We start from the raw sequence: 21,239 nt of genomic DNA, 5'->3' as shown, positions 1-21,239 counted from the left end.
AAGAAGTTTGAGCCTGGGTCGTCCTAACTCCAAAGTTCACATTCTGCTCATGCTGGCCCGGGGAACAAGGCACCCTTCCCATTTGAATGACAGACATCCTCCACCCCAACATTTGGTCCAAATAAGCAACATTTGTGTTCTAGGAGGTCGAAGCTCATGCTCTGCATTCAGGAGGACACAAGCAGAGGCCCCCACCCTCCCCCCTGCCCTGTGTGAGTCCATCCAGGCATGAGAATTGCTCCTTGGCATCCACTCTGTACTCAGAACATCAGGCCTCTTCCTTATCAGGGACACAATCACAATGTCCCTGAGGCCTTCCTGGTGCCCACTGGAGCGGCCAGGACAATCAGACCTGTGTGTCTGAGCCATGGCAAGCCCTGGTTCCTTTTGGGGCTGGGGCCTGGGGCAGCTGTGGTCTTATGGAGAGAAACTGGACTGGGCTTCAGAATTCCGGGGATGGAGGGCCCAGCCTGTCTGTCTCAATATGTGTGAGCCCGCTCAGGTCACTCAATTCTCTGAGCCTGGTTTCTCAATGTGCAAAGTGGAATGCACAGTAATTGGGTCCTACCCAAGGACGCACACGCTGCTATGCTTCCAGGATAACTGGAGAAACTCAAAAAGGCAGAAAATTAAATACAGAAGTGAGGTGACTCAAATTAAACTGACACTTTTCCAAAATTCAAGACAGATCTTTGTGCAGTTCACATTTGTTCTGACATCAACTCATGCCAGAAGCCTGCACATGAAAGGAAGCTAATGCTAGGAAGGACTGCAGCATTTGGTTCCCAAAGGCCAACTTCAATTCTGCCTGGCTGGATGACTTTCCTCATCTGTTGCATAGCAACCTCCCTTTCAGGTGCATGCTTTTCCTCAGCACTTCCTCTGTAATGTGTCTGCAGTGAAATGTAAACAGTTTCAGGAAAGGAGGTTTAAAACACCATTTTATGTTTCCTGCTCCCAAATCTGTATCTCCTCTATTAACTTGGCCTATGATTTTTAGACCCATAATCCAACTGCCTATCTCCATTCTACAGTTGGAAATCTCTCAGTACACTCAAAATTAACATGTCTCAAATTGATATCTTATAATATATCCTTCTCACAAACATTACATATTCCTTCAATTGACTTTTTCAATTCAGTGAATACCACCAACATATATTCAGATTCCCAAACCAGAAACTTATGAGTCTTCCATCACTGCTTACTTTACCTGATCTCTTATCCCATATTAAAAATACCACAAAATCCTTAATATTCTACCTGAAATACATATCAACTTCTCTATCATGGTAGTTGAGGCCACAGGCATAAGTGTCTGTTAAGTGACCTCCCTACTTCAAATCTTTCCCCTTCTACAATCAGTTCTCCACAGAGTATCTAGAGCAATTGCTTTAAAATGTAAATCATATTTACCAAGCAAATGGAAACAACAATAACAAAAAAAACACAGGAGTTGCAATCCTAGTCTCTGATAAAACAGACTTTAAACAGACAAAGATCAAAAAAGACAAAGAAGGGCATTACGTAACGGTAAAGGGATCCATGCAACAAGAAGAGCTGATTATTCTAAATATATATGCACCAATGCAGGAGCACCCAGATTCATAAAAACAAGTTCTTAGAGACCTACAAAGAGACCTAGACTGTCACGCAATAATAGTGGGAGACTTTAGCTCCCCACTGTCAATATTAGACAGATCAACAAGACAGAAAATTAACAAGGATATTCAGGACTTAAATTCAGCTCTGGACCAAGCAGACCTAATAGACATCTACAGAACTCTCCACCCCAAATCAACAGAATATACATTCTTCTCAGCACCATACAGCATTTATTTTAAAATTGACAACATAAGCAAATGCAAAAGAATGGAAATCAAAACAGTCTCTCAGACCACAGTGCAAACAAATTAGAAATCAGGATTAAGAAATTCAATCAAAAATGCACAACTGCATGGAAACTGAACAACCTGCTCCTAAATGACTACTGGGTAAATAACGAAACTAAGGCAGAAATAAATAAGTTCTTTGAAACTAATGAGAACAAAGAGACAACGTACCAGAATCTCTGGGACGCAGCTAAAACAGTGTTAAGAGAGAAATTTGTAGCACTAAATGCCCACAAGAGAAAGCAGAAAAGAACTAAAATCAACACCCTAACATCACAATTAAAAGAACTAGAGAAGCAAGAGCAAACAAATTCAAAAGCTAGCAGAAGACAAGAAATAACTAAGATCAGAGCAGAACTGAAGAAGATAGAGACAAGAAAATCCCTCCAAAAAAAATCAGTGAATCCAGGAGCTGTATTTTTGAAAAGATTAACAAAATAGACTGCTAACCAGACTAATAAAGAAGAAAAGAGAGAATAATCAAATAGACACAACAAAAATGATAAAGAGGATATCACCACTGATCCCACAAAAATACAAACTACCATCAGAGAGTACTACAAACACCTCTATGCAAATAAACTACAAAATCTAGAAGAAATGGATAAATTCCTGGACACATACACCCTCCTAAGACTAAGGCAGGAAGAAGTCAAATCCCTGAATAGACCAATAACAAGTTCTGAAATTGAGGTAGCAATTAATAGCCTACCAACCAAAAAAAAGCCCAAGGCAAGGCAGATTCACAGACGAATTCTACGAGAGGTACAAAGAGGAGCTGGTACCATTGCTTTTGAAACTATTCCAAACAGTAAAAAAAGAGGGACTCCTCGCGAACTCATTTTATGAGGACAGCATCATCCTGATGCCAAAACCTGGCAGAGACACAACACAAAAAGAAATTTTCAGGCCAACATCCCTGATGAACCTCGATGCGAAAATCCTCAATAAAATACTGGCAAACCGAATCCAGCAGCACATCAAAAAGCTTATCCACCACGATCAAGTCAGCTTCAACCCTGGGATGAAAGGCTGATTCAACACACACAAATCAATAAACATAATCTATCACATAAACAGAAACAATGACAAAAACCACATGATTATCTCAACAGACACAAAAAGCCTTCGACAAAATTTGACACCCCTTCATGTTAGAAACTCTCAACAAACTAGGTATTGATAGAACATATCTCAAAATAATAAGAGCTATTTATGACGAAACCACAGCCAATATCATACTGAATGGGCAAAAGCTGGCACGCTTTGACAACCGGCACAAGACAAGGATGCCCTCTCTCATCACTCCTATTCAGCATAGTATTGGAAGTTCTGGCCAGGGCAATCAGGCAAGAGAAAGAAATAAAGGGTATTCAATTAGGAAAAGAGGAAGTCAAATTTTCCCTGTTTGCAGATGACATGATTGTATATTTAGAAAACTCCATCGTGTCAGCCCCAAAATTCCTTAAGCTGATAAGCAACTTCAGCAAAGACTCAGGATACAAAATCAATGTGCAAAAATCACAAGCATTCCTATACACCAATAACAGGCAAGCAGAGAGCCAAATCATGAGTGAACTCTCATTCACAACTGCTACAAAGGGAATAAAATACCTAGGAATCCAACTTACAAAGGACATGGAGGACCTCTTCAGGGAGAACTACAAACCACTGCTCAAGGAAATAAGAGAGGACACAAACAAATGGAAAAACATTCCATGCTCATGGACAGGAAGAATCAATATCGTGAAAATGGCCATACTGCCCAAAGTAACTTGTAGATTCAATGCTATTCTCATCAAGCTACCATTTACTTTCTTCACAGAACTAGAAAAAAACTACTTTAAATTTCATATGGAACCAAAAAAGAGCCTGCATTGCCAAGACAATCCTAAGCAAAGAGAACAAAGCTGGAGGCATCATGCTACCTGACTTCAAACTATACTACAAGGCTACAGTAACTAAAACAGCATGGTACTGGTACCAAAACAGATATATAGACCAATGGAACAGAACAGAGGCCTCAGAAATAACACCACACATCTACAACCATCTGATCTTCAACATACCTGACAAAAACAAGCAATGGGAAAAGGATTCCCTGTTTAATAAATGGTGCTGGGAAAACTGACTAGCCATATGCAGAAAACTGAAACTGGACCCCTTTCTTACATCTTATACAAAAATTAAGTCAAGATGGATTAAAGACTTAAATGTAAAACCTAAAGCCATAAAAACCCTAGAAGAAAACCTAGGCAATACCATTCAGGACATAGGCATGGGCAAAGACTTAATGACTAAAACACCAAAAGCAATGGCAACAAAAGCCAAAATTGACAAATGGTATCTAATTAAACTAAAGAGCTTCTGCACAGCAAAAGAAACTATCATCAAAGTGAACAGGCAACCTACAGAATGGGATAAAATTTTTGCAATCTATCCATCTGACAAAGGTCTATTATCCAGAATCTATGAGGAAGTTAAACAAATTTACAAGAAAAAAACAACCCCCTCAAAGAGTGGGTGAAGGACTTGAACAGACACTTTTCAAAAAAAGATATCAATGTGGCCAGCAAACATATTTTTAAAAAGTTCATCATCACTGGTCATGAGAGAAATGGAAATCAAAACCACAATGAGATACCATGTCACACCAGTCAGAATGGCGATCATTAAAAAGTCAGGAAAAAACAGGTGCTGGAGAGGATGTGGAGAAATAGAAACACTTTTACACTGTTGGTGGGAGTGTAAATTACTTCAATCACTGTGAAAGACAGTGTGGTGATTCCTCAAGGGTCTAGAACCAGAAATACTGTTTGACTCAGCAATCTCATTACTGGGTATATACCCAAAAGATTATAAATCATTCTACTATAATGACATGTGCACACATATGTTTATTGCAGCACTATTTACAATAGCAAAGACTTGGAACCAACCCAAATGCCCATCAGTGATAGACTGGATAAAAAAATGTGGCACATATACACCCTAGAATACTTTGCAGCCATAAAAAAGAATGAGTTAATGTCCCTTGCAGGGACATGGATGAAGGTGGAAACCATTATTCTTGGCAAACTGTCACAGGAACAGAAAACCAAACACCACATGTTCTCACTCACAAGTGAGAGTTGAACAATGAGAACACATGGGAACAATGAGAACACATGGACACAGGGAGGGTGACATCACACACTGGAGCCTGTTGGAAGGCAGCGGCAACGAGAGAGAGAGAGAGAGCATTAGGACAAATACCTGATGCATGTGGGGCTTAAAACCTAGATGACAGGTTGATGGGTGCAGCAAACCACTATGGCATGAGTATACCTATGTGACAAACCTGCACCTTCTGCACAGGCATCCCAGAATGTAAAGTAAAATTTTAAAAAACGTAAATCAAATCATGCCATTTCCCTGACTGTATCTCCTATTGCCTTCCCATTGCAATTAGAATAAAAGCAAACCCCTAATCCTGGCCAAGCAATGGCTTTGGCAGGGCTTTAACCTTCTCTCCCTTCTGTTTTCTTCCTCTCCATTCCTCACCATCACTTCATGTCAAATATTAATAACATTCTTCAATAAGAATTCTTGCTTCCTTGGGTCATGCAATTTATGAACACAAATAGCTTTTAAAAACAGTGATATTTTTATTGACCTGTAACATGCAATTCTATATAGAATTCCTATGCTTGTTATAAAAATGCAGCTTTGTTGACAAGTAATCTATTGCCCTGGTTTCAACCAGAAAGCCTCATCTAAGCTCCCTTGCCCCACATACAGGAATTCTGGATGTCCCTTTTTCAGTTCCTGTCCTGATCTGGCTCCTCATTATTATCCACATCTGCAGCCTCAGCCTAGGCCACTTTTCCCATTTTTTTTCCATTCTCCAGCTACTTTGAACTTCCTTCATTCTCACCTCAGTGCCTCTGTACTCTCATTTGTTTTGCCAGTAATATGCTTCTCCTCATTCTTCATCTGGCTCTTACACATCCTACAGAAATTGACTTAATATCATTTTCTCATAATGACCTTCCCTACCCACCTTGACCCTAAATTGGGGCTTTACTACAGCTAGTGTGACCATATATCCCAGTTTTCCTAGGACAGTACTGGTTTGTACCTGTTGCCTTAGCAAAATTACAAATAGCACCCTGATTTACTTTCAAAAGTAACACCACTTGGTCGATAAATTATATGATTAACTCTAAGTAGAGGTTCAATACTTGCAGAGAAGCAGTAGAAAAAAGCAGAAGAGAGGAATAAGAGGGATGACAGGAGGATGTAAAAAAATTTTAAGTGGAGGAGGAGTGGAAAGATGCAGGAAGAGGGGAGATTATGAAGGATAATAAAGATTGAGAAGAGGAGATGAAGGACTAAATACAGAGAGAAGAGAAATGGGCAAGCTGAAGAGCAAGCAAAAGGACAGGGATGTGAAGAGAAATAATAGTTCAGATGAATTCAAACCTCAACTGTAAGTGAATATATTAAGGATTCTCAACTCATTAGAGTGCAAACATAAAACATGATATTATTTTTTCCAGTGACTGTTCTCCATCTAGGAAAGTTGAAAACATATCGTTTACACTTGTGTAGGTTGGCCACATCCTATTAGTTGGTGGTGATATTATTAGAATGATCTCATATAATTTTTTACTTATAAATATAAGTAAATAGATGTGCCATGTAAGATAGTCACATTTATTTTACAATTGGATTTTTGAACTTGATTTAAATCTCAGATCTCCTTGCCTTCCTCAGGTCATGCTAGACCAGGCTGTGACTTCAACATCGTAATGTGTAAAGGAGATGAAAAAGTCAAGGACTGTAAATTCTCTCCCTTTGTTGTCCTCCCTTCTAGAAATTTACTTTCCCCTCTATGGTGTTGTGGGATATGGAAAGACAAAAAACAGGGACATGCAACTCTTTACTCAACTGGATGAATTTTCCAGTCCCACTCTCTTATTGATGTAACTTCTTCCTTAGACCACAGTTAGGGCTTAATGAGAATGGGTTGGAATTATATTAATGCCTTATTGATGAGGGGCTCATCTCAATGTAACTTCCCTAAACATTGAATACCCCTTGCAAGATTTGGTCACCATTCCCCACTGACCTCCAACTGATGGCTTTCATATAGCATCCCTCTATAATGTGTGCTTCTTAGCTATCCACCCACATACTGTGGCAGTACTAGAAAGACTATGGCTCTCAATCACATCTTCTCTCAGTTATCAATGCTATGACAGTCCTATAAATCCTCTTTACCAGGCAATTCCCACAATGTCATCTTTCCCCATTCTCTTTTCTGCTACTCAGCTAATATGGGATCAAATCAATAAGTACATAGGCTAATCAGACATATAACTGAGGAAAAAATGTGTCTGCCATTCTCCGAGGAAATCTTCATTTTTATAGTAATATTGATTTCCAATTTAATTTTGTTGTGGCCAGATAATATACTGTTATCAATCTTCTAATATCCATAAAGTCTGTAGTGATGTACACTCTTTTATTCCTGTTACTAGAGAGTTTTCTCTTTCTTTGTTCCTTGGACATTCTCTCTAGGAATTTATAATTTTTATTAATCTTTTCAAATTATCTCTGATAAAATATATTTTTTATATTCATCTCATAAAATATATATGTATTCATCTCTGATAAAATACATATATATACATATATATATATATATATTTTTTTTTTTTTTTTTTTTTTGAGCTAGACTCTTGCTCTGTCACCCAGGCTGGAGTGCAATGGCACGATCTCAGCTCACTGCAACCTCCTTCTCCCGAGTTCAAGCGATTCTCCTGTCTCAGCCTCCCTAGTAGCTGGGATTACAGGTGTACATCACCATGCCTGGCTAATTTTTGTATTTTTAGTAGAAAGGGGATTTTGCCATCTTGGCCAGGCTAATCTCGAACTCCTGACCTCAGGTGATCCACCTGCCTTGGCCTCCCAAAGTGCTGGGTGATTAATATCTTATTTAGGAATATGTTATTTCATTTATAAATATTTGCAGGCATTTACAGATATTTCTAGATACTTCATGTTTATTTCTAATTAAATTTTGTTGTGATCAGAGAACATACTCTGTAAGATTTCAAACTTTTGATATTTATGGATACATATTTTATGGCACAGAATATAATTTACCTTGATGAGCATTCCATGTGGCCTTGGAAATAATAGGAATTCTTCAGCAATTAGGAGTAGTGTCCCATAAAATGTCAATTACATTAATTTGGATGACAGTATTATAGAAATATTTTAAATCTTTACTGATTTTTTTTAGTTCTTCCATTAATTACTGAGAAAGGAGTGATAAAAATCATCAGTTATGATTTTAGATATGTCTCTTTCTCCCTTCAGATCTGTCTCCGTTTTTCTCATAAATTTTGAGGCTCTGTTTTTAGACAAATATATATTTAACATTACTATTTATTAATGCACTATCTTTATAAAATTTCTCACCCTATCTCATGTGATATTCATTTTCTTGGTCTACTTTGCCTGATATTTATGTAGCCAAAACAGTATTCTTAGGTTTGTATTTTGCTTTTTCTTCACTTTATTTTCAATCTATTTAAATTTTTATGTGTAAGTGCATCTCTTTTTGTTAGCAAATAGTTGGGCCTTGCTTTCTTATCCTATTTAATAATCTCTGACTTTCTGTTGTTCAGTTTATTTCTATTTAATGTAATTATAGATGCCATTCAGTCTGTCATTGGCTATTTGTTTTCTTTTTGTCTCATTTGTTTATTATTCCTCTATCTCACATTCCTTACTTATTCGAGGATAAGCATTTTTAGTATTTTATTTCAGTACTTCTATTGTCTTTTTTTTTCCAAGGGCAATTCACATGTATTTCTTGATGATGCTGACTAAACATACTTCAAACACAGCAGAAGGTAAAGAGTCTGTTTTGTAGGTGAAACCATTTCTTGCCAACAGCGAAGAGTGGTACATGAAAAGCAACTTGAGCATCGTCTTTAAGCTGAGGCCCCAGCTCTGGGCAAACAGCTGGCGAGTGGACCTGGTCCTTCTGGCCTGGATGGGGGCCTCCAAGGAACTACTTTTTCTCATACTTTTGCTTGATGTGTTTCCATAGCTTCCCCTCGCTGATGTGCTGGTAGATCGCGTCCGCGGCCCTGATGGAAGAGCAGGCCCACAGAGATGGTGAGGGCGAAGGTGGAAGTCCTGCGGAACAGCAGGGAGTACAATTTCGCAGTCAACGTCGGCATCGCCATGTTTCTTCCTCTATTATCTTTTTAATAAAAAATTTTGGTGTTAATTTTAGGGGTTGCTCAAGGGTTACCATATGCATCTTTAACTTATCACAGCCTATTAGCGTTAATATTTACAACTTCACATAAAATATAATACATTTACAATAGTAAAAATTCATTCACGTCTCTCAATTGTGTAGTTGTGGACATATATTTTATTTCTACATTAATTATAGACTCCACCATAGAATTTTTTTTGCTTTAAATAGTTTTCCTTTTTATAATTAAGAGAAAATAAAGGATAATATTTTATGCTTACCTACATATTTAACATTTCTGGTGCTCTTTATTCCTCATTGTAGATCAAAATTTCCATTGAATCTCATTTTCCTTCAACCTAAAGAACCTCATTTAGCATTATTTGTAGTACTATTCTGCTGGTAACAACCTCTCTTAGTCTTCACTTCTCACAAAAGATTTGTATTTCACATTGATTTTTCAAGTACATATATAATATATATGTGATATAAAATGTTGGTGTAACAGTTAATTTTTTCATTTTGCACTTTACATATATTGAAGAAAAGTAAGGCAGCAGTATTGTTTTGGGAGTAATGTAAAAATCCTGTTCTAGCTCTTGATTGCTAAATCTAAATCCTCCTTCCTCCTCTTTCATGTTTTTCTGACTTGGTATTAGGACTAAAAACCTAAGCATTAGTGCTTTCCAGATGCACAACAATAGGCCACCAAAACCAAGGGCCTCTAGTATCCCTGAGACAACCCTGACCCACTGTTGTCATCCAATTAGGAGATAAGAAAGTAGCTTAGATTATCCAGAAGGCAGATGCAGAGAGGGAAAGGGATGGGGAAGGGGACTCACCCCTCAGCTATTAACACACATTGTTCTGCAGAGAACTGATATCACCTGCCTGGCGACTTGACCTAACATTTCTTTGTACCTCCACACCTTTCACAGAGGGTTGAGGAGCCCTAAGGAAATACAAAAAAAAAAATGGAAACACAGTGTCAACCCTGCAGGACCAAGAGAAATTCACACTAGAACAGACAGACTAGACCAGGAGGCTTTCAACTTGGGAAGTTCCTTGGTAAAGTTCTCCATGATAGGGGTGTTGAGATGCATCTAGTTTTCCCAATTTGAGAATATTTAGAGGCCATAGATATGTTTCTGAAGAGAGACCTCACACCACACAGAGAAATAAGTGAAAGTGCCATTGCTCAGCCTCCAACCCTACCCAGAGCAGCACTGGTTAGTCAGCACGAGCAGCACTGGTCAGCAGATCTGGAAAATCAGCCTTTCCTTCCTGACCCAAGCATACCATCATCATGCCTCACGGATTTCAGAGGGAACGAATATTCAAGGAGCACTGACAATTTAAAACAGGCACACACCAAACTGAAACAGCCGCAAGGAAGGCAGAGAAGAATCACCAAAAGTAAGGCACTGCCCAGGACCTTTAGCGAATACGTCAGAGACTTAGAAAAGGACAGAGAGGCCGGCCACAGTGGCTCATGCTTGTAACCTCAACACTTTGGGAGGCCAAGGCGGGCGGATCACTTAAGGGCAGGAGTTTGAGACCAGCTTGGCCAACATGGTCAAACCCGTCTCTACTGAAAAAAAAAAAAAAAAAAGAAGAAGAAGAAGAAGAAAAATTAGCAGGGCGTGGTGGCAGACGCCTGCAATCCCAGCTACCCAAGAGACTGAGGCTGGAGAATCGCTTGATCCCGGAAGGCAGAGGATACAGTGAGCCGAGATCGCGCCATTGCACTCCAGCCTAGGAAACAAGAGAGAAACTGCGTCTCAAAAAAATAATAAAATGAAATAAAGCCTTTGACGCCGGTTTCCGCTGCGGAGCGCTGCGGGTCCGTGTGTGCAGTGAGTAACGCTATTCCTGGCCGGAGCCTGGGTTTGACCGAGTCCACGGTGCGAAGGACCTCAACACACAAGTGTCTGAATGTTGTCTCAACGCTGCTCCAGATTACTATGTCGGAACAGCTGGATTTACCTGTGAGACAGGCGGGTGTTATCTATTTGAAAAATATGATAACACAGTATTGGCCTGATAGAGAAATAGCACTAGGGTATATACCCCCTTATACTATTCCAGAAGAAGATCGCCATTGTGTTTGAGAAAATATTGTAGAAGCCATTATCCATTCTCCTGAGCTCATCAGGGTACAGCTTACTACATGCATTCATCACATCATCAAACACTATTATCCAAGCTGCTGGACTGCCATTTTGGACAAAATTGGCTTTTATCTTCAGTCCGATAACAGTGCTTGTAGGCTAGGAATTCTTCTTTGCCTTTATCAGCTTGTGAAAAATTATGAGTATAAAAAACCAGAGGAGTGGAGTCCATTGGTGTCAGCAATGCAGCATTTTCTACCAGTTCTAAAGGATCATTTTATATAGCTTCTTTCTGACCAGTCTGATCAGTCTGTTCTCAACCAGAAACAAATATTCGAGATCTTCTATGCTCTTGTTCAGTATATTTAATGGATTTCAAAGAGCACATGCCTGATATGCAGAACATGGGAATGACAGTGATGATGATGATGAAGCTGAAGATGATGATGAAACCGAGGAACTGGGGAGTGATGAAGATGATATTGATGAAGATGAGCAAGAATATTTGAAGATTCTGGCTAAGCAGGCAGGTGAAGATGGAGATGAAGATTGGGAGGAAGGTGATGCTGAAGAGACTGCTTTGGAAGGCTATTCCACAATCATTGATGATGAAGATAACCCTGTTGATGAGTATCAGATATTTAAAGTATCTTTCAAACTATTCAAAATTGTAATCCTGTTTGGTATCAGGCTCTGAGTCACACAGTCTTAATGAATAACAAAGAAAACAGTTACAAGACATAGCAACTCTGGCCGATCAAAGAAATCCAAAATGATTGAGAAGCATGGAGGACACAAATTCAGTGCTCCAGTTGTGCCAAGTTCTTTGAATTTTGGAGATCCAGCACCACGGATGAATTGAGCTATCTCTTTATTTCCTGCTGTGTGATTGCAGTGAAGAGCTTGTGTTCCTCCCAGTAGTGGTTCCAGAACTGGTTCATGTTATCTATCCTAAACTAATGATCAATAGATGGAAAAAAAAAAAAAAAAAAAGCACCAACAACCCCAAGAGATGGGACCAGATCATGCAACCTGGCACAGGAAAAGAAACCAGTGGGATTTGGGGGATGGGGGGATGGGGAGGTACCTTAGGGGGCATATTTTCTTTATTTTTTGAAGAAAGTAAGATCTTGACTCTGAAGCTTCAAAGTGACACTGTGGAAATGTGAAACAAGAGGGGATGTCATGAAGGCAGCTTTTCTTTTTCTGAGAAAAAAATAGGCAGGGGCTACAGAACTATTTAAAATGTCTCACTTGGCCGGGCGCGGTGGCTCAAGCCTGTAATCCCAGCACTCTGGGAGGCCGAGACGGGCGGATCACGAGGTCAGGAGATGGAGACCATCCTGGCTAACACGGTGAAACCCCGTCTCTACTAAAAAATACAAAAAACTAGCCGGGCGAGGTGGCGGGCGCCTGTAGTCCCAGCTACTCGGAGGCTGAGGCAGGAGAATGGCGTAAACCCGGGAGGCGGAGCTTGCAGTGAGCTGAGAACCGGCCACTGCACTCCAGCCTGGGCGACAGAGCGAGACTCCGTCTCAAAAAAAAAAAAAAAAGTCTCACTTACGGTATAAAGCTCAAAGGTAGATGTAATGTTTACATCCATGGGTATTTGTCCAATTTCTGTCTCTTCCTCACCATTGGGTATCTATTCTTTATATGTAAATAAGATAAGGTAATCTAATAGCCTTACTCAGTCTTCATTATTTTCATTCATCATTGTTCCTATGTAGATTATTGGACACTTATTGTAGGACTACATAACTGATTACACAAATCTGTAAGTGAATTAGCACTTTCATATTAAAACAAGGCTGCTAGCTTATATATAAAATAGCAAAATGTTTTCTGTCTATAAAAAGATGTAATGGGGTGGGGAGGCACGGGTAATTTCAAGTTATTAATTTAAAAATGAACTAGCAATTTTGTACCTGGTGACTTTGTGTGACACTCACCTCTGATAGTGACTTGAATTTGGTATGTAAAAAGGGGTTAGTGGTATTTCATTGCTGCTAAAAATGACGACTCCCTCTGTGTCCTGTTTTTCTTAAAGCTGTCAGTGTACAAGTGGGTATTTGAATACCAGACCTTACTATAAAAATAAGAAAGGTGGTATCTACAGCATGTAAATTGGATATAAAGTTCTACTCTTAAAAAGTTGATCTAACAGTATGGCTAAACATCTATATAAGCAGTCTATTAAAAGAACTTAATTCGGCTATTATGTCTTGATTTGATTGCAGTTTTTTCCTAATTAAAACATTTTTTCCTCACTGGCCTGTTTTTAATCCCATACCTGGAAGAGTACAAAATGCACACTTAAAAAAAGCTGATATCTACCACTTACCTACTCCCCCTTCCCCATCTCTTCTACTCCTCTTTTTGACTGTGGTATCTGATCTTAACTAGATAGGCTGATGGCACATGGTTCCCTTCAAAAATCATTATCGATACCACTGCAAAAACAAGTCAGCAAAAAGACAGTATAGAGAGGTTGGCTTGCTTCCCTCTCTTCCTAACTGCATGTTGAAAAATAAGCCTTTATTGATCGTAAACATCTGTCAGATGAGTCATACACTGGGTTATTTTTTATATACATGTATACAGAAAATATTTCAAATTGAAAGCAACATCTTAATGGATTCAAAACTATTACAAGCTGTTGTCTAAAACAGATGAGAAAATTTATAACTGTAAAAACAAATGCACATATTAATATTTAAAATGCGTAATTAAGAAAACCTATTGGTGTTGTGTTTTTCTTGTATATCAGTAATTAAGCCACTACTGTTGACATTCTTTGGTTTTCTATTTTAACACTGAAGAAGTGAAAGTATTTTCTATATTTATGAACTTGCTACTAAAATCTTGGCAAGAAAAGAAAAAAATTGTCTAAAATGTGTGGGTGAAAACTGTTAATCAAGTGTGCTTCTACTCCTCCCTCACCTCTTGAAAGTTGGACCCCAACTGTATACCCTAGGTTGCTTAAGGGGATTTCACTATTATATAAAGTCAATAAAAATGAAGTAGTTGTATATATGCAACATTGTGTACAGAGAGGAGATAATAAATAGTATTAAAGAAACAGTCTCATCTTCCTTTACCTTTTGTTCGCTAATACCTAGTCTTCTTTTTAAATGTTCAGACTTCACTGCTTTTTGAATTCATAATTCCAATTATCACATTTTTGTTAATGGAAAATCATATCTAATAAAGGTTTTAGTTAATCCCATGCACAGCATGAAAAAAGAAAAAAGAAAAAGAAAAGGACAGAGAGCTCTGTGTTAATGAAGGTGCTGGGTAAGAGTGGGTGGTGACTCTCGGGTGAACAGGGAGAAAAATGGGCCTGCTAAGGAAGAAACTACCATCAGAGTGAACAGGCAACCTACAGAATGGGAGAAAATGTTTGTAATCTACTCATCTGACAAAGGGCTAATATCCAGAACCTACAAAGAACTCAATCAAATTTACAAGAAAAAAACAAACAATCCCATCAAAAAGTGGGCAAAGGATATGAACAGACACTTCTCAAAAGAAGACATTCATACAGCCAACAGACACATGAAAAAATGCTCATCATCACTGGCCATCAGAGAAATGCAAATCAAAATCACAGTGAGATACCATCTCACACCAGTTGGAATGGCAATCATTATAAAATCAGGAAACAACAGGTGCTGGAGAGGATGTGGAGAAATAGGAACACTTTTACACTGTTGGTGGGACTGTAAACTGGTTCAACCATTGTGGAAAACAGTGTGATGATTCCTCAAGGATCTAGAACTAGAAATACCATTTGACCCAGCCATCCCATTACTGGGGATATACCCAAAGGATTATAAATCATGCTGCTATAAAGACACATGCACACGTATGTTTATTGCGGCACTATTCACAACAGCAAAGACTTGGAATCAACCCATATGTCCATCAGTGACAGACTGGATTAAGAAAATGTGGCACATATACACCATGGAATACTACGCAGCCATAAAAAAGGATGAGTTCGTGTCCTTTGTAGGGACATAGATGCAGCTGGAAACCGTCATTCTCAGCAAACTATCGCAAGAACAGAAAACCAAATACCGCATGTTCTCACTCGTAGGTGGGAAGTGAACAATGAGATCACTTGGACACAGGAAGGGGAACATCACACACCAGGTCCTATTGTGGGGAGGGGGGAGGGATAGCATTAGGAGATATACCTAATGTAAATGACGAGTTAATGGGTGCAGCACACCAACATGGTACATCTATACATATGTAACAAACCTGCACATTGTGCACAGGTACCCTAGAACTTAAAGTATAATAAAAATAAATAAATAAATGAATAAATAAGAAAAATAATAATTAATTAATTAAAAGGAAGTTTAGTCAAAACATAGAAAATCTTAAAGACACATGACACGGAGCTCTGTGTTTATCCTATAGCTGATAGTTAAAAGAGTTTTAACAGGGGTATGTTTTTACAAAGCAAGTACTACCAGCACTTTAGGGAATGAACAAGAGTGGTGGATGCCTCTTCTTTCACATAGTGAATAGCATAAACTACTGCATTTGTCATTGCTAAAAAGTTTCTCTTGGGAATATTTTGAATATTTTGTGGTGAGTTATCCATACCCTTTTCTGGGACACTAGGGTGTTATCTAATCCTCTCTCTTAGCAAAATACTCGTGCTGGTATTTTAAATTCATTAGATAAAAATAAACCTACTAAGGCCGGGCGCGGTGGCTCAAGCCTGTAATCCCAGCACTTTGGGAGGCCGAGACGGGCGGATCACGAGGTCAGGAGTTTGAGACCATCCTGGCTAACACGGTGAAACCCCATCTCTACTAAAAAATACAAAAAGCTAGCCAGGCGAGGTGGCTGCTGTCTGTAGTCCCAGCTACTCGGTAGGCTGAGGCAGGAGAATGGCGTAAACCCGGGAGGCGGAGCTTGCAGTGAGCTGAGATCCGGCCACTGCACTCCAGCCTGGGTGACAGAGCGAGACTCCGTCTCAAAAAAATAAATAAATAAATAAATAAACCTACTAAATAGGAAACTTAAATTCAGGAGCCATGAAAATGTTATTCCCCTGACGCAAATAAATATTACCAACTATTACCATTAAACAAGGTAATCTTGGTGCAAAGCTGCAAGATAGTGTTACAGGTTTCTCATGTTAATTTTTTTTTTTTTTGGGGGGGGGGGGACAAAGTTTCGCTCTGGTTGTCCAGGGTGAAGTGCAATGGTGCGACCTTGGTTCACTGCAACTTCCGCCTCCCAGGTTCAAGTAATCCTCCTGCCTCAGCTTCCCAAGTAGCTGGGATTACAGGCACCTGCCATCATGCTCGGCTAATTTTTTGTATTTCTAGTAGAGATTGGGTTTCACCATGCTGGCCAGGCTGGTCTCAAACTCCTGACCTCAGGTGAGCCACCCTCCTCAGCCTCCCAAAGTGCTGGGATTATGGACGTGAGCCACTGCGCCCAGCCTCATGTTAAATTTTTAATTCCTCATGAGCTGGTATTGTTAATACAAGCTGATAAAGTCTTTTAGTCAAGACTTTCAGCATTTAGATAAACTGAAATGGAAAAGTGCCTCTCATGCTGAGACCACTTTACTGTACCAATCTTAGCTTTGTCATTAGGTAATTCCAGTCCCCTTTTGTGAGCATGTATTAGGAATACTTACTTTATTACCATTCTGCTAGGGCTCAACTTGTGTGATGGCACCATGTGATATGAGTATGATCTCACAAATGGATTTGTTTTGAGATGGCAGAGGAATGTAACTCTACCAAAGCCTATGAGAACAGAGAATTGATTTCCCAATGGTGGAGAAACTGTTGTGTAACGGACAGTTGAGGATTGATTGTAGAGACTCTAAAGCAGGCTCTACCTGTCATGTGAAGGTGTAATTGGAAACTGACCACCAAAGAGAAACTTATTCACCCCATTTTGACTATGCTTATATAAATATTTGACATGAGCCTGTGTGAGGTTTGTGTGCAAGAGAAAATGTATATTGGAAAGTGGTAGCAATGCTGCAGGAGAAAATTTCAAATGCATAACTTACTGAGAGTTGAAAGTTACTTCTTGAAAACACAAGAGCGATATGTGCTCTCTCTTTCAAGGAAATCGAATAATATGAGGTACATGGAATAACATTATGTGCAAGGAAAGCTAACAATTAGTTAAATATGTGTGTGCAGTTACTAAAGACGAACTTAATTGTCCAATTCTAACTGTAATTAAGACAGCTGAGAACTGGCAAAAAACAGCAAGCTCACTTGGGATGTTTGTCAGTTCCGACAATTTAATGTCAGAGTTAAATTATTGAGAAGTAAAATGTTATCTAAATGAGGACAACCTGCTTACTGTGAGACTAGATTAAAAACCAGGAACTGGCTTCACAGCACCTGAGGATGGTGCATGAAACACAAAAAGAAAAGTAGAGTAGGCAGATCAACAGCGTTCAAGAGGCCTCCCATCAATCTTTTTATTCAAGTTGCCTGTATTGCATCACCGTGAATTCTAAGAAGGCAGGGTACAGGTGACATCCTGATATGAACTCAGGAAATGAAAGCAGGTGCCAATAAGGCTAAGTAGCATAGAACACCCTAAAGAATAAATGGGGAAGAAACAAAAAGGAGAACAGGGAGGGAATAATGACTCTGCAAATGGTTGAAACCACTAAGAACTACAGAAAGTTACCCTTGTCTTTTCGTACATGAAGTCCACCAATCATATCTGCAAATACCTAGTGCTGACGTCTGGATGGGGACATGGCAACACCTGAGGGCATGTCTATTTGAATGGGCATGTGTGACATTTCAATGTGGATTATGACATTTGGGTCACCATCTGCACCACCTGCAGTAGAGCGAGAGACATCCAATTATGTGGTATTACTGGTAAGAATCTGACAGTGTGGGATTAGCATTTGTTCAGAGGCTACAAAAATACTCTACTCCTATGTTACATTGCTTTATTGCAATGGTCATTCCTTGAAAAAGACATGCACACAAGGACCTGAAATGTCATTCACTGGGCCAGTTCCTATGACCCCTCAATGCAGGGGTCTCAGTTCAAGTTGAATTGAAGCACAGGTTTAGGCACAAGAATGAAGCAGGGTCTCTTTGCCTATTTTATTCTACAGAAATATTATCATCAGCTGACCCCTAGTAGGCAGGAATGACAGAGCCCAAAATCTCCAGTGAGAAGAAAGAGAGGCCAATGTGTCTATGCCCAGCTTTCACAGTCAGCACCAGCTTATCTCATCACTTTAGTATCATAAGCAACAGAAGAGCTTAGATGTGTCTTACATGTATGGGTGTCACTTAGCAATGCACAGTGGTACTTCTTACAGTGCTCCAGAATTTGACCTATCACATTGGTCTTCCTTCCTCTAAGGGAGTAGTGAGGAAGAAGCTTGAGAGAAGGAGGCTTTTCTTGATCTGGAGATGAGTTGTAAGAGAAACCTGCCCCCATCCGAGTGACCTAAATCACTAATGGTTGGGTAGAAACTGATATGATCATAGAAAAAATTAGGTCATGTGTAAAAAAGGATTTTGCTGCTTAAATCTCAAGTGCATCAAGTCTAAAAACTATAAATACTGAGGATTTTCAAGTTTTAATAGCAGTGTAAATCAGCCACATTTTTTCATTGACAATATATAGCTACATTTACAAATATAATAGGAGGAAGGATAGTGACTTCACAAATTTATTATATATTCATTTCTTTATAAAAATCAAGCACTATAGGAAAATATAAAGGCAAAAGCAATACATTATAGCAAATTGAAACATCAAGAATTAACCAGTGTTAACACAGGATCAAAAACACATCAAAAGTAATGTTTCTACACTTCACTCTAAGTGGAATCCTAACAAATGTTCATATAGCCTATAGGAAGCAGAGAGAGACAGAGAGAGAGAGAGAGAGAGAGAGAGAGAGAGAAACAAAAAACAGAGGGATGAACAGAAAACAAAATGGTATACTTAAGCCTTAAAATAGTGACAGTTATTGTAAATATAAAGTGTAAATATACCAATTAAAAAGAGATTGGACCACCAAGAAATGGTAAATGTTTAAGGTGATGGATCTGTGAATTACCCAAACATGTATACATGTATACCCAATGTATACATGTTTCAATACATGTATACATTGTACAATGATAAAATCTGTAGTGTTACCATTATACAATGTATACATGTATTGAAACATCACAGTGTACCCCATAAACATGTATAATTATTATGTGTCAATTATAAACAAAATTTTTTAAATATTTGGTAAAAAAAAAGAGACTGGCAGTATGAATTTTCAAAAAATCCAATGTATACTATCTACAAGAAATTTACATCATAGTACTTCCCATACTATATTGAATAGAAGTGGAGAGAGTGGGAATCTTTACCTGGTACTGGATCTTAGAGGAAAAGCTTTTCATTTTTCCCCATTGATTATGATGTTAATTGTGGGTTTTTCATAAACGACCTTTATTTTGCTGAGAAACTTTCCTTTTACACTTAAACTCTTCAGCATTTTTATCAAGGAAGGATGTTGAACTTTATCAAATGCTTTTTCTGTGTAAATTGAGATGATTTTTGTGTGCTTTTTATCTTTCATTCTGTTAATGTATCACATTGATTCATATGCATACTTTAAAACAGGTTTGCATGCCAAAGATTAATTCCACTTGGCCATTTTCTTAGTCTTTTTTGTTGTTTATAACAGAATATCCAAAAGAGGGTACTTTATTTTAAAAAGGAATTTATTCTTACAGTTATGGATGCTGAGAAGTCCAAGGCCAAGGGGCTACGTATGGTAAGAACCCTTTTGCTGCTGGGGACTGTGCAGAGTCCCGAGGCGGTTCAGGGCATCACATGGTGAGGTGGCAGAGCATGCTCAAGTTTCTTTCTCTTCTTGTAAAGCCACCAGTTCCATTCCCATGATAACCCATTAGCCCATTAACTCATTAATCCATTATCTATAAATGGATTAATCCATTCATGAAGGCAGAGACCTCATTACCTATTCACCTCTTAAAAGCTCTACTTCTCAATACTGTCACACTGGGGATTGAGTTTCAACATGAATTTTGGAGGAGATATTCAAATCATAGCAGTCATGATGTATAATCTTTTTGATGTGTTGTTGAACTTGGGTTTGCTAATATTTTATAGAAAATTTTTGTATAAATGTTTATCAGAGATAGTGGTCTGAAGTTTTCTTCTTTTATGGTGTCTTTGTCTGGCTTAGGTATCATAGTGATGCTGGCCTCATAAAGTATGTTTGGAAATAGTCCCTCTAGCTCTAGTTTTTGGAAGAGTTGAAGAAGTATTTGTATTAATTCTTCTTTGAATGTTTTCCAGAATTCAGTGATAAAGTCATCTGTTCCCAGGCTTTTCTTTGTTGGGAGCTTTTAAATTATTACACTACTTCAATCTATTTGTTATTGTTCTGTTCAGACTTTCTGTTTCTTCCTGATTCAATGTTGGTAAGTTGTACTTTTTCAGGAATTTATCCATTTTCTCTAAATTATCCAGTCTGCTGGTGTATTGTTCATAATAGTCCCTTATGACCCCTTTCATATCTGATTTTATTGATTTTACTCTTCTGTCTTTTCTTCTTAGGTAGTCTAGCTTTTTCTTTTGAAAAAAAAAACTCAGTTTTATTGGTTTTTTCGTATTGTTTTTCTATTCTCTATTTAATTTACTTCTGTTCTAATCATTATTACTTACTTCTGCTAAAAAAGAAATAAAAGGTATCCAAGTTGGAAAGAAGAAAAGTAAAATTATCTCCGTTTGCAAATGACATAATCCCATATAGAGAAAACTTCAAAGATTCCACACACAAAAAAACTGTTAGAACTAATAAATCAATTCAGGAAAGTTGCAGGATACAAACCAATCCCATTTATGGTAGCATTAAAAAACATTTAAGAGTAAATTTAACCAAGGAGGTGAAAGACCTGCACATGG

General features: G+C 38.5%; 2 pseudogenes; one reads left to right on the top strand and one right to left on the bottom strand.

The window, feature by feature from the left end:
• Nucleotides 1-8,961: 8,961 nt before the first annotated feature.
• Nucleotides 8,962-9,139, bottom strand: LOC104654573 (annotated as a pseudogene).
• Nucleotides 9,140-10,298: 1,159 nt separating this feature from the next.
• On the top strand, nt 10,299-12,129 carry LOC104654574 (annotated as a pseudogene).
• Nucleotides 12,130-21,239: the final 9,110 nt, after the last annotated feature.

The sequence above is a fragment of the Rhinopithecus roxellana genome, chromosome 7 (assembly GCF_007565055.1).
Source record: "Rhinopithecus roxellana isolate Shanxi Qingling chromosome 7, ASM756505v1, whole genome shotgun sequence".
Lineage (NCBI taxonomy): Eukaryota > Metazoa > Chordata > Mammalia > Primates > Cercopithecidae > Rhinopithecus > Rhinopithecus roxellana.
The sequence above is the reverse complement of the archived record's forward strand: the minus strand, read 5'-3'. Positions and strand labels throughout refer to the sequence as shown.